Here is a 17305-nt window from a genome sequence, read left to right on the forward strand (position 1 = left end):
CCATGGTATCCGTAGTAATGTCTTCACATATTAGTAGTTTATTCTTTTCTATTTTTGAACAGAGAGCGCTCTGTTTTTATGTATGGATAGTAGATCCTGCCATAATGCATATACGTTTTCCTAATATTTACCATGTTATGCAGAATTGTGCAAAGGAATCCATGTTGCTTATGAAATAAATGGTGTGAGGCTCTCACAACTAAAAAAAAAAAAAAAAAGACAATGAATTATGGACACATTAAAACAACAGGAACCTAATACAATTTTTAAAACTGTTGATGCATGTTAAATACACAGTTCTGGGGCGCCCGGGTGGCTCAGTCAGTTAAGCATCTGACTCCTGATTTTGGCCCAGGTCGTGATCCCATGGGTCTTGAGTTCCAGTCCCACGTCAGGCTCTGGGCTGACAGCGTGGAGCCTGCTTGAGATTCTCTCTCTCTTCTCTCTCTCTCTCTCTGCCCCTCCCCTGCTTGCATGCTCTCTCTCTGTCTCTCAAAATAAATAAATAAACTTAAAAAATACAGCATCTTGTGCATGTCAAATGTTTAATACGTAAATACTATAACAGATATGCTCTTTTCCTTGAAAACAATACCTCACATTTGCTGGCAGAAGTGGGCATCAAAATGTTATCATGAAGTATCTGAGGGAAGATTATTCGATGTTGCATGGAAGATTTTAAAACCAAGCGAGAGGAGTGTAGGCTGCAAAACACACGGTGAACTTTGTTAGCAGTCCTGACTTTTTACACCAATCTTAATTTTTCTTCTTCTACTTATTTTGGTTTTAACTGTTTTATTGTTCTTATCTAAAATAATTTCTTCAGGCAGAATCTGAGTTAATTGATTTGAGCTGTCTTCCTTTAAATTACATATTCAGTGCTATAACTTTGTTTGGTTTCCAAATGCTGTTTCAATGGTATCCCACACATCATGGTAATTTTCGAAAACTTTTTCATTTATTTAGACACTATTATCCCAATTATTCTATTCTATTGTTAAATACTATCTATTGTATTGTAATAATTTAATTATTTCTAATTTACCTTTTATTTCTTCTTTAACCCAGCATTACTTAGGAGTGCCCTATGCAGCTCGGAATATTTGGAGATTTTACGGATAGCTTTCTATTACTAAGTTTCAGTTTATTTTTTATGAATTTTTTTGACAATTTTTTTAAAAAGTTTATTTATTTAGAGAGATGGAGAGAGCATGCATGGGAGAGGGGTAGAGAGAGAGGGAGAGAGACAATCCCAAGCAGGCTTTGTGCTGTCAGCAGAGAGCCTCCATGTGAGACTCAAACTTAACAACCATGAGATCATAACCTGAGTCAGACGCTCAACTGACTGATCCACTCTGGCACCCCACTAAATTTCAGCTTAAATCAATTGTAGTCGGAGACTTGTGGTCAGTGAATACATTTTGTTTACCTAAATATATTTAAATTTTTTTTATTTTTTTTTTTTTTTGACAGAGAGAGAGAGAGAGACCGTATGAGCCAGGGAGGGGCAGAGAGATAGAGGGAGACGCAGAATCTGAAACAGGCTCCAGGCTCCAAGCTGTCAGCCCAGAGCCCGACGTGGGGCTCGAACTCACAAACGGCGAGATCATGACCTGAGCCGAAGTCAGACGCTCAACCGACTGAGCCACCCAGGTGCCCCTACCTAAATATATTTAAATTTATTGATGTTTGATTTGTGGTACAGGATTTAGTTTATCGTAGTAAATATCTCATATTCACATATTTTGAATAATGTTAGTTTTGAGTGGAATGCTTTATGTCAATTAGGTGAAATATTTCTTTTGTCTATATAACCTATTGGTCATTGAGAAATTATTATTGAAATCACCACTGATACCTGTAGGCTTTTCTAGTTATTTTTTCAGTTTTTGATTCCTATGTTTTGATATTTTGGTACAAGGTACACAAATTATTTCTTCTTGATGGATTGACTCATTGCCGTCATGAAATGTTCTTCCTGATTCCTGATGATTTTCTGTGCTCCTGAATGTATTTTGTTTGATATTATGATAGCCACCCCAATTTTTTATTGTGATAAAACATGCATACTATATAATTTACCACTTGAACCATTTTTACGTGTACAGGTCAGTGGCATTAATCATCTTCACGTGGTTGTACAACCATCACCATCATCCATCATCCATCATTCGTCTTTCCCCACAGCCACTCTCACCTCGTTATGCAATAAGTCCCCATTCCTCCTTCTCCAGCCCCTGGCCAACACCATCCTACTTTCTCTCTCTAGGAATGTCACTCCTCTAGGAAAATCACATAGGTGGAATCATATAGTGTTTGTTCTTTTGTTAATTGGCTTATTACACGTAGCAGAATGTCCTCAAGGTTCATCCACGTTTGTGGCCTGTGTCAAAAATACCCTTCTTTTTTAAGGCTGAATAACATTCTCTTGTATGTATATTACACATTTTGTGTATCCATTCTTCCATTCATGGACTCATGGATTACTTCTACCTTTTTGGCTATTGTGAATAATATTGCTAGGAACATGGGTGTATAAATATCTGTTAAAGTCCCTCCTTTATTTCTTTGGACATACCCCCATAAGTGGAGACTTGCTGGATCATATGGTAATTCTATATTCTTTGGGGAATTACCATACTGTTTTCCATAGTGGCTGCACCATTTTGTATTCCTAACCAGCAATGCCCAAGATTCTTCTTTTTCCACATCCTTGCTAATACTTGTTATTTTCTGTTTTTGTTTATTTTGTTTTGTTTTGTTTTTGGATGATGGTCATCCTAAAATGTATGTCCTGCTTTCTTTTAATTAGTGTTAGCTGTGTATATCTATTTTCTGAGCTTTGGCTTTTTAAATTTATTATCCAAGTATAGTTGGCATACAATGTTATATTAGTTTCAGGTATACAACACAGTGATCTAAGCTTTTACTTTTAACTTGTGTTCATAAATTTAACATGTGTCTCTCATAAGTAGAGTACATCTGGGACTTTCTATTTATCCAATCTATTTTTTAGTTGGAGAAATATTATCATTTGTATTTAAGGTGATTAATTAAGTGGTTAGGTGTATCTGTTACCTCTGTACTAGCTTTCTCTTTCTCCTATCTGTTCTTTGCCCCCAACTCTCTTTCCTTTTCTTGTCATTTTTTATTAAGTGAGCTTATTTTATTATTTTATTTTTCTTTATTTCTATCGTTGGTTAATTATCATTAGTTCTTTTAATAAAGTTTTTCCCTGTCTGCCTCCAAGCGATACATCCGTTTCACATATACTGTAAGAATCTTACACTACTATACTTCCTTGTCTCCACTCCCATACTTTATGCTGTTATTTCCATGTGATTAATTAGTTGATATGTCACAAACCTCTTACACATTGTTATGTATTTAGTCAACTATCTTTTCAAAATATTTAAATTATAAGGGAAATAGGATTTATTTTTATTTGCCAATGGGCAAATACCTGTACCTATTCCTCTGTGTAGTACTCTATTTCCATATGGTATAATTTTATTGTTCCTGAGAGAATTTTTTAGAATATATGTTTTATTTAATGTTTATTTATTTATTTTGAGAGAGAGGAGACAGCATGATCCAGGGAGGAACAGAGAGAGAGGGAGAGAGAGAATCCCAAGCAGGAACTGCACTGTCATCATTGAGCCCGATGCAGGCTCGATCCCATGAACTGTGAGATCATGATATGAGATGAAATCAAGATTCAAACGCTTAACCAACTGAGCCACGCAGGTGCCTAGAACATTTCTAATAGTGCATCTGTACTGGGGATAAATTCTCTTGCCCTAATATGAAAAACTATTTCATCAGCATTTTTTAAAGATATGATCTTTGTATATCAAGTTCTAGGCTTCCGGTCAGTTTTTGTTTTTGTTTTGTCTCAATACTTTTAAGATGCTACTCACTTTCTTCCTAGCATTGCCTCCGACATGACATCTCCTTTCATTCACATCTACATTCCTCTGTGTGTGATGTGGCCCAGTCCACAGTTTTAAGAACATGCTCATTACTTTTGAGTATGTTCAGTATTCGATGCTTTGGTACAACTGTATGCCTATATCTTGTGCTTGGATTCTGTGGAGCTTCTTCAGTCTGAGTTTATAATTGTCAGCATATTTGGAAGGTTTCCCCCCACTGTTTCTTTAAATATATTTTCTGCCTCCATCCTCATTCCAGAGATTCAAATTGTTCACTTATATGACCCTTTATTTGACAGTTCATGGAAAATCTTCATTTGTTTAAATTTTCTTTCCTCTCTCTGCTTTATTTTGGATAGTTTCTGTTGATACGTCTTCAAGCTCATTATTATTCCATTCTTCAACTGCCATTAACCTGCCATTAATCTCACCCACTGTAATTTTCACCCCCCAGACATTGTAGTTTTCTTGTCTAGAAGTGCTATTGAGCTCATCTTTAAAATATCTTCTGTTTCTTCTTAGTGTTTCAAATAAGCTATATATTTATAACAACCACTTTAATGTTTCTTTCTGCCAAATCCCACATTTGTGTAAGTTTGGGATCGGTTCTGACTGACTGGCTTTTCTCTCTCTCTCTCTCTCTCTCTTTTTAATGTGTGATATGTTTCTTCTTTTTGCATGTCTGGTAATGTTTGATTTGATGGCAAGCATCATGCATTTTACCTCTTTTGATGCTGTGCAGTTTGTGAATCTTACTATTCTTGAGTTTTTTCCAACAGCTTGGTCAAATTAGTCGGAAACAGTGTGATCCATTTGGGTCTGCTTTTGAGATTTGACAGGTGGGCTTGGTTCAGCATTTCTTTTAGGGATGTGATCCTTTCTTGTCTTTTTCATGGTTTGCTGATTTTCTTTAGTGAAAAATCTGAATGTTATTCTCTTTATTCTGCACATATTTATTAGTGGTTTCTGATTAGTGGCTACCGTTACGTTTGCACAATAACATCATCTTCATAAAGTGGTCTATATTAAGTTGATGGTCATTTGAGTCTCAGCCTATTCTTCTTCTTTTTTTTAATGTTTTATTTATGTATAAGACAGAGAGAGACAGAGCATGAGCAGGGGAGGGGCAGAGAGAGAGGGAGACACAGAATCAGAAGCAGGCCCCAGGCCCCGAGCTGTCAGCACAGAGCCAAATGCAGGGCTTGAACTCACAAACCATGAGATCATGACCTGAGCTGAAGTCGGATGCTCAACCGACTGAGCCACCCAGATGCCTCCACTGGGGAATATTAAAATTTTTTTTAATGTTTATCTTTATTTTTGAGACAGAGAGAGACAGAGGAAGCAGGGGAGGGGCAGAGAGAGAGGGAGACACAGAATCTGAAGAAAGCTCCAGGCTCTGGTCTGTCAGCACAGAGCCTGATGCAGGGCTTGAACTCACAAACTGAGAGATCATGACCTGAGCCAAAGTCAGAAGCCCAACCAACTGAGCCACCCAGGTGCCCCTGAGCCTATTCTTTACTCCTCTCCTCTCCATGTTTTAGAAATATGCTCTCATGTTGTACATCCTTTTATTTTGTGAATTCTTTGACTGATTTTTTACAGAAATATTCATTTTTATTGGTTTTGTGTTTCCTACTTTGATACTGTCACTTTTCGTCTTTCCTTTCCACTCCAAGTCCCCTTTCATATTTCTTGGGTGGTTGGTTTAATGGTCACACACTCCTTTAGTCTTAGTTTTTCTGGGAAACTCTATCTCTCCTTCTGTTTTGAGTAATAGCCTTGCTGGGTAGATTGGTTTCACCCCTTGTTCCCATTTACCACTTTGGATACATCATGCCATTCCTTTCTGGCTTGGAGTGTTTCTGTTGGGAAAAAAGAAAACTTTGCAAGGCCTTATGGGGGTTCCTTGTACGTTACTGTCATCTTTCCTCTTGCTGTTTTAATTTTTTTTCTTTATTACTATATTTTGCCAATTTAGTTACCATAGGTCTTGGTATGAATCTGTTTTTCTTGATTTTGTTGGAAGTTCTCTGTGCCTCCTGAATCTGGATATTGGTTACCTTCCCCAGATGAGGGGAGTTTTCAACTATTATTTCTTCAAGTAAATTCTCTACCCTTTTTCTCTCTCTTCTTCTGGGACTCCTGTAATGCAAATGTTACTTGCTTTGATGGAGTCTCTGAGCTCCCCATGTCTATTCTCATTTTGCATAATCATTTTCTGTTTCTTTTGTTCAGCTTGATTACTTTCTACTACTCTGTCTTCCAGGTCATTAATTTGTTCCTCTGCTTCTTCCAGCCTGCTGTTCATTACATCAAGTGTGCTTTTAATTGTATTTATTGCATTATTTTATCTCTGATTAGTTCTTTTTTATTTCTGTGTTAAGAGTCTCGCTGATGTTTTCCACTCTTTTGTCAAGTCCAGTGAGTATCTTTATGATCATTGCCCTAAACAAACCATCAGTCATGTTTCACTTAGAACTCTGGCAATGGGCTTGTCCTGTGCCAAATTTGTGACAGATTTCTCTGTTGTCTCATTTTGTGTAAGTCTCTGTGCCTGTTTCTGTGTTTAGGAAAGGCAACTACATGTCCTGTTCTTGAAGGTAGTGGCCTTCTGGAGAAGGGGTCCTGTAGTGCTCTGCATGTAATGACCCCTGTTCCCCAGGGCCTGGCACTTCAAGGAGTGCCCCCAATATGTGCTCTCTGCACTCGGCATTTGCACCCTGGCCACTTTATCCTTCAAGCCAGTTGTCCACAGGGGCTCTTTTTGTCTATTGGGAGCAGTGTTTGGTCCCCAACCTGAACGTGGTGCATTTTAACCACGTGTGCTTTGGTCTACTAGTGCAATGAGACCGTTGACACCAATGCCGGAACTGAGGCCCCACCCAACTCCCAGGTCAAGCAGATGCAGTTTTGGCAGGGATTTAGGCTAGTCTTCTGGGGAGGAGGCCTGCCATGCCGGGACCGGGGCAAGTGTGACTGGGAAGGGCCATTCCACCAAAGTGTAGGCGAGTAGGGCCTGATGTAAGCAAGTTAAGGAGTGAGTTTTAGCACTGCTTTGGTTCCTGTGGGTGGGTCTGCATTTATGCTGAGGGGTGGGACAGTGAAATGGCATCTTCCAGTTCCTTTGTTCCCAGGGGGATCTCTCCATGAGTGCTGCCACTCTGGGACATATTCTGAGATGAGCAAATAACCTACCCATTGTGCGCCCCACCTGCTCTTCAGATTGGGTTCAACAATGTATGTCCAAGGGCTGTTTGCCCTGCCTGTCTCCAATAGCAGCCCCAATACTTCTGGGTTCTCCCTGAGCCAAGCCCCATCCTTTAAAACTCCAGGCTTTACGTCCTCCTGGTTGCAAGAACTCATGAAATTCGGCCCCTCTTGCTTTCCAAACCAATTGCTATGAGGATTTATCTCCCTGAGTAGGCTCCCCGGTGTGCTAGTCTGTCTCTCAGTCTTCTCCATGAACCACAGCTCCCTACCCACCACAACAGCCATGATATCTTTCTCTCCCAAGCCACATCTCCATACTTCCTACCTCCTTCAATATGGCCCCTTCTTGGCACCTTTGGCTGTGGAGTTTGTTCTGTCAGTCTTCAGGTCAAGTTCTAGGGTATTTAGGATGATTTGATAGTTATCTAGTTGTGTTCATGGAATGGGGTTACACTAAGGTCCTAGTACCGTGCCAACATCTTCCCCCTCTTCCAGATAATAATTTAATTAGGGGTTTTCACTCCTGAAGGCTATATTGTCACTACAACTTTCTTATGAAAAACAAAGAGATTTATCACTAAGAATAAAGTAAGGCCGGTAATACAAGGCCCTCATTTTGTGGATATAATTATAATGTATAACTAATTCCATCAAAAGGCAAATATCTGAAATAAATGAACATGATACAAAATATAGAATTGCTCATTTTTCATATCCAATTAAACAAAATTGTAAAGTTGTATTTAACATACTAGGCATCACATAGTTTGCATGGGAATAAGGAAGCATTGAGTAAGGATGGAAAAATCATGTTCTAAGAAGTTTCTGGATTATTAGAAAAAAAGTATAATCTGTATGTGTATAAATTAAGTTCATTTTATTAGGACGTCTTCCATATTCTATTAAAGACAAGCCTTTTGTACTAAACTGCACAGATGTATTTGTTATTCATGCAGACTATAAAAAGCTATAATCAAAACAGGAGAGCTAGTTCAAATCTAACAATTCACATGTCTGCACATAAGGAAAGCACATTTTCTCCCTACCTTCCAAACTCTTTGATGACTCAGAAGCTAAACACGATGGCCAGGCCACTTCTACGGTGTTGCATTCCTCTACCTGTGGGATCCTGAAATGCCCAACACCTCCCCACCATATACCAGGTAAACATCTATTGGATTTTATCTTTACTACATACAGTTCTAAAAGCATCTTCTGAATAATGACTATTTTCTCCTCCTAACAATGGTCATCTTAATCATTCCTTCCTTCAGACTATGTTTTTACATACTTTTATAATTTTGCCTGTAGAAATTTAATTCAGTTATTATTTTTTTAAGTGTTGTAATGTCTAGTTTTGAGAGAGTGAGACAGAGAGCGAGTAGGGGAGGAGCAGAGAGAAAGGGAGATACAGAATCTGGAGCAGGCTCCAGGCTTTGAGCTGTGGGCGCAGAGCCCAATGCAGGGCTCACATTACCAGCCATGAGATCATGACATGAGCTGAAGTCGGATACTCAACTGACTGAGCCACCCAAGCACCTCAGTTGTGACGATGATGATGGTGACGATGTCTTCACTAGGTTGACATCCTTGAGTTCCAAGACTGTGCATTGTCTTTGTACTGTGGCACCTAGTGTTTTCAGGTGTATAGCTTAATATATTTTTAGGGAATGAATAAATGATGCTATACAAAGCTGGGGTTATTAAATAATAATGCGTGTATTAAATACTAAGTTAAAGGTTGGCATTTAGAAACAAAATTTCTTGGGCAGACTAAGGCAGTGGAGTACTGCGGTAATTAATATGAGAAGTACATAATTGGACATAACTTTCCTTCTACCCTCAAAGTAAGCAAGCAAACAAACAAACAAAGTGATAAGAAAAGAACACTTTTGCTGTATCTCTGCAAATTTCACTGTGTGCATTGAAAAATTATTTGAGACTTAAAAAAAACCACTATGAAATTAGATGTTTCTTCAAAGGCTGCTTCATTTTTGATAGTTCAGTCACCACAGTTCTTACCCTCAGAAGACTAGACCTTGGGGTATTTTTCATTTTAGAGAATCAGGAATATTGTAGGAAAATGTCAATGTCTCAAAATTTAAGATAGATTTCTCTACTCAAAAGACAGGTTCTTGGAGCATCTTGGGTGGCTCAGTCCATTAAGCATCTGACTTCTGCTCAGATCCTGATCTCATGGTTTGTGAGCTCTAGTTCTGCATCGAGCTCTGTGCTGACAGCTCAGAGCCTGGAGCCTTCTTTGGATTCTGTGTCTTCCTTTCTCTCTCTGCCCCTTCCCAAGTCATGCTCTGTCTCTCTCTCTCTCAAAAATAAATAAATATTAAAAAAAGAGTTATGCTCTCTCTCTCTCTCTCTCTCTCAAAAATAAATAAATATTAAAAAAAAAGACATTAGGTTCCTATACAATATTATGACCTCACCCAAATTCATTTATTCTATTACCTCTCATTTACTCCAGGTAACAAACAAAAGTTACATTTATTTTATTTTTACTTTGCTTAAATTAATGTAGCTGTATGTGAAAGATTTCTGCCTTCCTAATGTTCTTGTTTCCTGCAATGTGAAATTTCATGTATTTATCTTAAATTGGCTTCTGCAGCTTATTATTTGCACGTGTGGCCGAAATCTTTGTGTTTCTAAAGTTCTGCCTCTGAATTAATTTTCATCGATATCTATCCTAATGTTTCTCAAATGTATACTAAAGCCTAGATATCTCTCTGCATCTTTAGCCTCCAAAACCTGATATCCAGAAAAGAATGTACACTCATCCTCTTTATAAAATTATCCATACCTATATATGTAATTTTGGTCAGTGGAAAGTGGAAATGCTATCTTTGAAATTATGATAAATCTTTTGTAACTCTCCCTTCTCCTCCCTGAAACCTGCATATAAATTCTCTCTAAATGTGATCAATTTTTTCCCTTCATTTATCTTGAATGTAGTCTTTTTCTTTTCTTTTCTTTTCTTTTCTTTTCTTTTCTTTTCTTTTCTTTTCTTTTCTTTTCTTTTCTTTTCTTTTCTTTTCTTTTTTTTCTGGTCCTGAGCCTGATTGCTTCCAGACCAGCATCCTTTCTTGCCTGAATCATTTCAGTAGTGCCTTTACTGTTTTCTCCACACCATGTCCTGCTCCCCAATTTCAGGCTATGAACCATCACCTGCACACGTATGATTTTTTAAAACCAAAATCTGTCCATGCTTCTTCAGTGCCAGGAGCCTCAAAAGCAGACCTCATATGGTTTCTTGAACAATCAACTCTTCCTAGAATCAGCCTTCCATCTTGAGGATTGCCCCTCCAGGGACTCACTTTCTCTTTGGCTTCTTTTCCTTCCTTCAACGTGCATCTCAGTTGTTTCCTCCTCAGAGAATCCTTCCCCAGCACCTCCCACAAAACTGGGTGTATCTTTCTCTCCAGTGTTAATGCATTACAATTGTTCCACTTCACTTGGGGTTCCCCGAGGATAGAAAAGGTATGGTTATCTTTCTCATCATTAGTGCTGGGCATACTTCCTTGCACAGAGTAGGTGCTTAATAAATTTGCAAACTAGGAATAAATGTTTCTGGATACACAAACACGATTCTGTAATTTAAATAATTCTACTCAACAAAGAGCAACTGTTATGTATCTCTCAGTCTTCTGGGCACTGGCAACACAGTAATGGGCAAAACAGACAATAATCCCTGCTCATGTGGTGCTCACATAAAAATGAAATTCGGGGCACCTGGGTGGCTCAGTCGGTTGAGCGTCCGACTTCGGCTCAGGTCATGATCTCACAGCTCGTGGGTTCGAGCCCCGCGTCGGGCTCTGGGCTGACAGCTCGGAGCCTGGAACCTGCTTCTGATTCTGTGTCTCCCTCTCTCTGCCCCTTCCCCACTCATGCTCTGTCTCTCTCTCTGTCTCTCAAAGATGAAGAAACGTTAAAAAAAAATAAAAATAAAATAAAAAAAAATGAAATTCAAAAATAAATACACAATCCTTGTAATATATGTGTATGATTAATGTCATTGTAGGTTATAAGATCTCCCTAGATATTTTAGAAATAGCAACTGAGTATTGATGATTCCATTAATAATTAAATATATATTAATTTAAGGATCATACTTATAGTCAAATTCTATGAGTATCAAAATAAAGATGTAGGTGAGAAAGGTGTTCCCATACTGTGGGGTTGATTTACCTAACTTAGGACTTGTGCTGTTGGTGCTGGCTTCAGAATACAGTTTAATAGTCCTTTGAATCAAAACCTGATTTATATACAGAAATAGTTAATCACTTGATATAAGTCTCTATGGAGTGTAAGCATATGAAATTCAAGGTTTGGATACTCCATGGACTTTCTAAGATTTTGCGAGCTGTTTCAATGTCATTGGACATTATTAATAAGAACTGAGCAGTCCTTCATGCATGACTATAATTTGCTTCATATGCAGGTAAATCATACTCTTGAATATGTTAGGCCAGAAATCAAAATGGATTTGACTTCCCTAGCTCCCAAAAGAACCAATATTTCTTCAGATATTTCATCATTTTCTGTGCCTTTGATTCATCTCACCACTTGTTTATTCCTCCAACCATAGTTACTAAACATCTCCCAGGTGGCCGAACTCATGCTAATTGCTCTCTCTGATAAAGAAAACAAAAGAGTCTGTGAACAAAAGAAGAAGACATTAAACAAACCCACAAGATATGGAGTTTAGTATACGGTAGGTGGATAACTATACATTGAGATGAGATCTATAAAACGTAAACAGAATTCTAATCTACTTAGGGGTTGCTTCAGGGGTGGTTCATTAAGAACATGACATGAACTAAGGTATTAAAGATTTATTGAAGGATAAAAATGGTGTTGTTAGAAAAGAGGAAGAAATAGAGATCACATTTAATGTGGACAGAGAATGCCCCTGGCAAAGGTGCACATGTCACGTTTAAGGAACAAAAATGAGACCTGCATATATGTATCGAGTTAAGTTGAAGGTATGTTCATGGGGAGACTGTACAGAACCTGAAGCCTACTGTGGGTCACTTTGACGTTATGCTTAATCAAATGATAAACCACCAAAGGTCCTAAGAAGAATGATGATGTGTGTGGCTTAAAGATCAGTTTCACTTTGAGTAAATTAAAAACAAAGACAAAAACAGGACACGGTTGAAAATAGTTGAATACACTGCAGTATTCCAGGCTAGAGATAAGAGTAGTTTGGGCAAGGAAAGCATCATTAGATACAAGAGGAAGTAAACAGAATTAAGAAAGCGTAGTAGATAAATCTGGAGAACTTGCTTAAATATGGGGATAGCAAGTGAGGGAGAGGGATAGAAACTTCCAGAGATTTGCTTCAAACAGCGGATAGACAATGGTAGCATTCACGAAGATAAGAATCATTGCCTAGGATCTAGATTTGGGTTAAAGATCATGGTTTTCTTTTTAAGATATAGTCTTTTTAATATTGTTCAATAAACAATTAGAAATGTGTATTGGTAGCACAAAAAACTGTTGGAGGCACAAATTTTCGTGCCCTGTGTGTAAAGTTGTATGTATGTGTGTGTGTGTGTGTGTGTGTATTTTTTTCAAGGATGCTAATTGAGCTTAGAACTAAACAATATCACTTTGCCAAGATGCAAAGCTGTGTGCAGAGATAATCCCCCACATCTTAGCCTCAGTGGTAACCAGTAGAGCTAATAAACCAATAACTTGAGGAAATGGCACAAGAAATCTCTTTGGGTACATTAAAAATGTGAATAAACCATATTTTCAGCTTGATGCTTCACTGCTCAAAAATGCCATCTGTTCTGCAAAGCCTGTGATATAAAACCCTAACCCTTTAGACTACCAGTGAAAGCCCCCTGCACAACCCAGGGCTGGCCAACTTCCAGTAATGTTGAATACTCCCTAATGCTCCCTCTCAGGTCTTGACTCAATTCACATTTTTTTTCCTTTCTGTTTTCCACACCCAGTCTAGGGCCTTAGGGGCTTTCTTATGCCTCTCCATCAACAGAAAGGCTTAATTTTAAGGGACCAGCTCCATGCTACTTTGTCGAGACGTTCGTTTTTTAATCTCTCACATACTACCCACCCCTAACCGACACAGATCACACTCACCTCCAAATTCCCAGAAGTCTTATTGATTTTGCTACTTACTTAGCTGTTAGATGTATTTTCTCAGCATAATTTTAAAAATTATTTTATCAGAATTTACATTCACAGGCAGCTATGATAAAACAGTCACAAAATTTTAAAGCTTTTTATTATTTTGCACACACCTCTCCTTTTATAGTCTGTAACCACATAAAACATTTATAATCCACAAACGAAGATATTAAATAGAACCAGAGTGAGCAAAACGGGAATGAGGAGGAAGCACAATGCATTGCAGTACGGAATTTCTGTGACACCTAGCAAATAAACCAAGAGTGTGTGCTGTGCCTTGTAAAGTATTTTAGAAAGCCCAGATGTCTCTACTTCAGTAGTTTTGGTGGGTATGGAATTGTCTTTTTTTCTCTTATGGTTATGAGATGATATAGCTAACAATGTAGAGCGCAGTTCTGAGTTCTGGCATCAAATGCTTCCACGGGAGATGCTTCTTATGTTTACGTGGTTGTCAATTTCCTTAGTGGGAACACCCTCAGAGGTGAACCAAAGGGTTTCAACACTGGGCTTGTAATCATTGTAGATATATTTGCCACATGCCCTACAGACTTGTTGGGAGTAATAAAAAGCCTTTTGATTCTACTTCACAGATCCTCGGAGTGAGAGAATCTCATAGTGCACCAGGGATTTGCCATCAAGATTACCAAATACGATGTAAATTATGTTTACTGTTTCTGGATGAAATTCTAACACTTTGAATGTCATGAACTCCTAAAACAGCCTTGCACTAAGATGAATCGTCATGAAATCATCTTTATCTTCGAATAAAATTGTAATTCAAGCTAGGCAGAGATGCGACAGAAATGATCAGCTATACAAGATGCTAGCAGTCGCTTTCCTTAAAATCCAGGAAGTCAAAGCTCTTTGCACACATGCAGAGACAAAATATGTTTCAAGATTTTTTTTAAAGCCCTGAATAACAACTAATAGGGCTGTATTTTAAATAATCCATTAACAGCATGAGAGCCATTAGTATTATGTGAATGAAGAGACAGAAAAAGATCCTGTTATGTTTGATATATGGACTCTAAAGATGTTGTAGAATAAAATAAGGCTTTTGTTCAGGATTTTAAATCTTGTTTGTTTATTTTTTTTTCTCCAAGTTGGATTAATGCATCGCCTTTTCCCCATTCACTATTCCATCAGGCTGGTATCTACCAACTTCCCATCACCAAGGCTCTTAAATCAGTTACAATGTTTAAATAATCCCTTACCGAACGAAGGCTCATGAACTTTTTTCCTGGATGTTTCCCCAGAACCATCCTGGATCTTCCAAAAATGCAGCAATTCAAGGATTTGCATGGTATGTTTCTCAGCCAGGATCCTTCAGGGACTTGCTCCTACAGTCAGGTCCTGCATCCGTCCTGATTGAGAAGTACTCCAGCCATTCCAAGTAACAACACTGCAAATGTCAATACTGTTCCTACAAATTGCTTCTGGAATTACATTTCCAAATGGCAGGTGTAATCTGTTCATGTCACTCAATGGTTTAAAATATTCAATGGTATCTCGAATAGCAGTTCAACTTAAATGATACAATAACTGAGGATTATCCTGATGTAAAACACGTCTTTATTCTTACAAATTCTAAGTTAAAAGGATATTTTTTCAAGAACTTGAAAAGGAGGAAAAGATAACCCTCCTGTGTTAAAATGAACATTTAAGACAAAGTGGATTAATGGACAAAAACGAATAAATTCCTTGAAAGATTAAATAATTCAGAAGATACTACAGACTGAATACATTAAGAATTGAATATAGGGGAACCTGTGTGGCTCAGTAGGTTAAGTATTTGACTATTGGTTTCGGCTCAGGTCATGATCTCACAGTTTGTGATTTTAAGCCCCACATATGGCTCCATGCTGACAGTGTGGAGCCACTTCAGATTCTGTCTCTCTCTCTCTCTGCCCTTCCTCCACTCACTCTGTCTCTCTCTCAAAAATGAATAAATAAACCTAAATTTAAAACAAAGATTAAGAAAAAAAAGAATATATAAACCTACCTAAGGTAAGATGTCAGAACTGGATGTCTTTACACAATAAAATTCACATTATTTCATTATTATTGTCCTGAAAAAAAATATATATACATTCTATAAAATATAAAGTATATTGATATATAATCACAAGATTACATAAAGTACTATAGATGATGTATATGCATATGGATATCTTCCCACGTAGGACTTGTCTGGCTTCCTGTACAAGGAGAGGATTCACTGGCCATTCAACCTTGGCAGCAATGTCTGATTGAAAATTAAGAAGTTGTCATATAACTCGCCCTATAAGTTGGCAATAGCAAGAGAGTGAGCTGATTTTGACAACGTGAGTATTCTGGCTCTTTTGACAGATAAATTATTCACTATGAATTAATAAGTCAGCATAGTGGGTCAGACGGCTTTTTAGTGATCAATTTTTCGTTCAAACCGCTGACAAATGAAGTTCCTTGTTCTTTCAAGCCTGAAGTTCAAAGTTTTGAAAACATAATGAGCATTTCTAGGTGTGGTCACTTTGGAAGCAGCTGCATAACCTTCCTTGGAGGACACATCCAGCTCTACCGGACAAGCAAAGTTTTTCTCCTGCATTATAAAATGGTACTTTATAAATATGGCCACCTATTTGTCTCAACCTCATCAGGCTTGAGGGTTTTTCAGGCATTCAGGTACTCAGAAAGTTCTTGGCTCTTGGAAAGTTATTATATAATAATAAAGGGGACAATCCAACAAGGGGATCTAACAATTGTAACTATTTATGCGCCCAACATGAGAATACCCAAATACATAAAACAGAGCAATATAAAGGAGCTAATTGATAATAATACACTAATAAGAGGGGATTTTAACAGCTCACTTACATCAATGGACAAATCATCTAAACAGAAAATGGCAGATCCTCTAAACAGAAAAGGAAACAATAGCATTGGATGATACATGGGAAGAGATGGATTTAACAGATATATTCAGAACATTCCATCCTAGAACAGCAGAACACACATTATTTTCAAGTGCACATGGAACATTCTCCATAATAGATCACATATTAAGCCACAAAAGGAGCCTCAAAAAATTCAAGAAGATTGATATACCACGAAACTTTTCTGATCAGAATGCTATGAAACTAGAAGTCCACCCCAAGAAGACATCTGGAAAGAACATATTTATATGGAGGTTAAATAACATGTCACCAAACAATGAAGGGGTCAACCAGATAATAAGAGAAGAAATTTAAAAATACATGAAAACAAATGAAAATGAAAACAGTCCAAAACCTTGGAGATCCAGCAAAAACTGTTCCAAGAGAGAAGTTTATAGCAATACAGGCCTGCCTTGAAATGCAAGAAAAATCTTAAATACATACACAATCCGAACTTACACCTAAAGAATCCCAAAAGAATCCCAACAAACAAAACCTTAAATCACCAGAAGGAAGGGAATAATAAAGATGAGAAGAGAAAAAAAATGATATAGAAAAAAAAAAAAGAACAGATCAATGAAACCAGGAGCTGGATCTTTAAAAAGGTCAGTAAAACTGATAACCTTTAGCTAGTTTTATCAAAAAGAAAAAAAAGAGGTAAGACTCAAATAAATAAAATCAAAAATGGGAGAGGAGAAATAAAAACTAACACTACAGAAATGCAAATAATTATAAGAGAATATTATGAAAAACAAGATGTTGACCAATTGGACAACCTAGAAGAAATGCATAAATTTTTAAAAACCTAGAACTATATAAACTACCAAAACTGAAAGAGAAAGAATTAAAAAATTTGAACAGATCGATTACCAGCAAAGAAATTGAATCAGTAATTTAAACTCCCAACAAACAAAAATCCAGGACCAGATGGTTTCACAGTTGAATTCTACCAAACTTTTAAAGAAGTATTAATAACTATTTTTCTCACACTATCCCCCCACAAAGAAAGAAATGGAAATAAAATTTCCAAATTATTTTTATGAGGCTACCATTAATTACCTTGATACCAAGACACCACTAAAA

General features: G+C 37.4%; 1 long non-coding RNA gene across 1 annotated transcript; it reads left to right on the forward strand.

Annotated features, from left to right (window-relative positions):
• Positions 1–1606: 1606 nt before the first annotated feature.
• Positions 1607–14547, forward strand: LOC128314635 (uncharacterized). Its single transcript, XR_008296499.1, has 3 exons — positions 1607–1653; positions 11743–11868; positions 13901–14547. It is a non-coding gene; the product is annotated as an uncharacterized LOC128314635 (long non-coding RNA).
• The last annotated feature ends 2758 nt before the right edge of the window (positions 14548–17305 follow it).

This window comes from Acinonyx jubatus, chromosome A2 (genome assembly GCF_027475565.1).
Source record: "Acinonyx jubatus isolate Ajub_Pintada_27869175 chromosome A2, VMU_Ajub_asm_v1.0, whole genome shotgun sequence".
Classification (NCBI taxonomy): domain Eukaryota; kingdom Metazoa; phylum Chordata; class Mammalia; order Carnivora; family Felidae; genus Acinonyx; species Acinonyx jubatus.